Source organism: Macaca fascicularis, chromosome 6, assembly GCF_037993035.2.
Source record: "Macaca fascicularis isolate 582-1 chromosome 6, T2T-MFA8v1.1".
NCBI classification, from domain to species: domain Eukaryota; kingdom Metazoa; phylum Chordata; class Mammalia; order Primates; family Cercopithecidae; genus Macaca; species Macaca fascicularis.
This window is the reverse complement of record NC_088380.1, coordinates 74,722,758-74,725,467: the sequence shown is the minus strand read 5'-3', so window position 1 is coordinate 74,725,467 and position 2,710 is coordinate 74,722,758. Positions and strand designations below refer to the sequence as shown.

General features: G+C 41.4%; 1 pseudogene; it reads left to right on the top strand.

The window, feature by feature from the left end:
- Positions 1-290: 290 nt before the first annotated feature.
- LOC102117506 (small ubiquitin-related modifier 2 pseudogene) lies at positions 291-688 on the top strand (annotated as a pseudogene).
- The last annotated feature ends 2,022 nt before the right edge of the window (positions 689-2,710 follow it).

Genomic DNA, 2,710 nt, shown 5'->3' with positions numbered 1-2,710 from the left:
AAACCCCCAAAAAACGAAACTTCAAAACCAACCCTAAATAAATGGAGGGATATACCATCTTCATGGATTAGAAAGCACAATTTTAAACATGACAAAGCCCCTGAATTGATATACGGATTCAACGAAAGCTAAAGTAAAATCCCAGCAGTCTGGTATGAGAATATGTGTTTGGTGAATGTTGATAAGCTGACTCTAAAATGCATATGGAGCCCTCATCCACCACTGCTGCTTCCCTCTTCTGCTGCTCCTGGGGCTGCTTGTGTGCTGGTTTGGTGTGGACTTGGTGCCTTTTTTGTGAAGCAGCAGCTGAGGAGACTGGTGCTTGCATGGCTGATGAAAAGCCCAAGGAAGGGGTCAGGAATGAGAACAAAGAACATATTAATTCGAAGGTGATGGGGCAGGATGGTTCTGTGGTGCAGTTTAAGACTAAGAGGCATACACCACTTGGTAAACTAATGAAAGCCTATTGTGAATGACAGGGATTGTCAATGAAGCAGAATAGATTCCGATTTGACGGGCAACCAATCAATAAAATAGACACACCTGCACAGTTGGAAATGGGGGATGACGATACAATTGATGCATTCCAACAGCAGACGGGAGGTGTCTACTGAAAAGGGAACCTGCTTCTTTACTCCAGAACTCTGTTCTTTATTTTATTTATTTATTTTTGACACAGAGTCTAGCTCTGTTGCCCAGGTTGGAGTGCAATAGCGTGATCTCGGTTCACTGCAACCTCTGCCTCCCGAATTCAAGCAATTTTCCTGCCTCAGCCTCCCGAGTAGTTGGGATTACAGGTGCCCACCACCATGCCCAGCTAATTTTTGTATTTTTAGTAGAGACGAGTTTCACCATGTTGGTCAGTCTGGTCTCGAACTCCTGACCTCAGGTGATCCACCCACCTCGGCCCCCCAAAGTGCTGGGATCACAGGTGTGAGCCACCACGCCTGGCCAGAACTCTGTTCTTTAAAGATCAAGATTACATTCTGCATTAGAAAACTGCAATTCGGTTCCACCACATCCTGACTACTACAGTGTAGTTTTCTCTGTTCTTTCATTTCCCACTTCCCCATTCCTTTATTGTACATAAAGTAACTGGTATATATGCCCAAGCATATCACAATTTTTAAAAACTAAACAGCCAATGGTATGTTTTGATTGATATCAAGTGGGGATGGGATGGGGAAAAATACTGATTCTGTGAAAATACCCCCTTTCTCCATTAGAGGCATGCTCATTCAGCTCTTATCTTTATATTCCAGTAAGTTGTTTTCCTCTCAGTATTTTAACAAAAAAAAAAAACCATAAAAATCCTTTCGCCGGGCTCAGTGGCTCATGCCTGTAATCCCAGCACTTTGGGAGGCTGAGGCGGGCGGATCATGAGGTCAAGAGATCGAGACCATCCTGGCCAACATGGTGAAACCCCGTCTCTACTAAAAATACAAAAATTAGCTGAGCATGGTGGTGGGCACCTGTAATCCCAGCTAAACAGCCAATGGTATGTTTTGATTGACATCAAATTATATAAATGACTATTAGTGGAAAAAAATAAAATGCATATGGAAATGTAAAGGACTAAGCATAGCGAAAACAATCTTCAAGAACAGAGCTATAGGACTGACACTATCAGACACAATGCTTATTATAATGTTAGATTTACAAGTGTGGCATTATTACAGGAATATATGGAGGCCAGGTGTGGTGGCTCACGCCTGTAATCCCAGCACTTTGGGAGGCTGATGTGGGCAGATCACTTGAGGTCAGGAGTTCGAGACTAGCCTGGCCAACGTGGTAAAACCCATTTCTACTAAAAATACAAAAAAAAGAAAAAAAAATTAGCCGGGCATGGTGGTGTGTGCTTGTAATTCTAGCTACTCAGGAGGCTGAGGCAGGAGAATTGTTTAAACCTGGGAGGTGGAGGTTGCAGTGAGCCGAGATCACGCCACTGCACTCCAGCCTGGGCGACAGAGTGAGACTTCATCTAAAAAAAAAAAAAAAAAAAATATATATATATATATATATATATATGTATATATACACACACACACACACACACAGAGACACACACATTTGTGTATATACATATGTGTGTATATATGTGTGTGTGTGTGTATATATATGTGTGTGTGTGTATATGAACAGACCAGAGGCATAGAATTGAGAGTCCAGAAATTGATCACATATGCATGATCACTTAACTTATGATAAAGTGGAAAACAAGCTTTTTAAAAATGTAAGCTGCTTTGAAGCAATTATAAATCTTTAAGAAAAAAAAGAATCTTGATCCCTACCCTTACATCCTACCTTAAAAAAGAATTTTAATCATGTTGTACACGATAAAACACAGAATGGCCAGGGGTGGTGGCTCATGCCTGTAATCCTAGCACTTTGGGATTCTATGACTGGTGGATCAGTTGAGGCCAGGAGTTTGAGAACAGCCTGGCCAACATAGTGAAACTCTGTGTCTACTAAAAATAGAAAAATTAGCCGAGTACGGTGGCATGTACCTGCAAACCCTCAGCTACTAGGGAGGCTGAGAGATGAGAATTGCTTGAACCCTGGAGGCAGAGGTTGCAGTGAGCTGAGATTGTGCCACTTTGGCCTGGGTGACAGAGCAAGATTCTGTCTCAAAAAAAAAAAACAAAAAAAAACCAAAACCATAAAATGTTATATCAATTTTTAAAAAATTAAATTATGGCATAAAATTGGT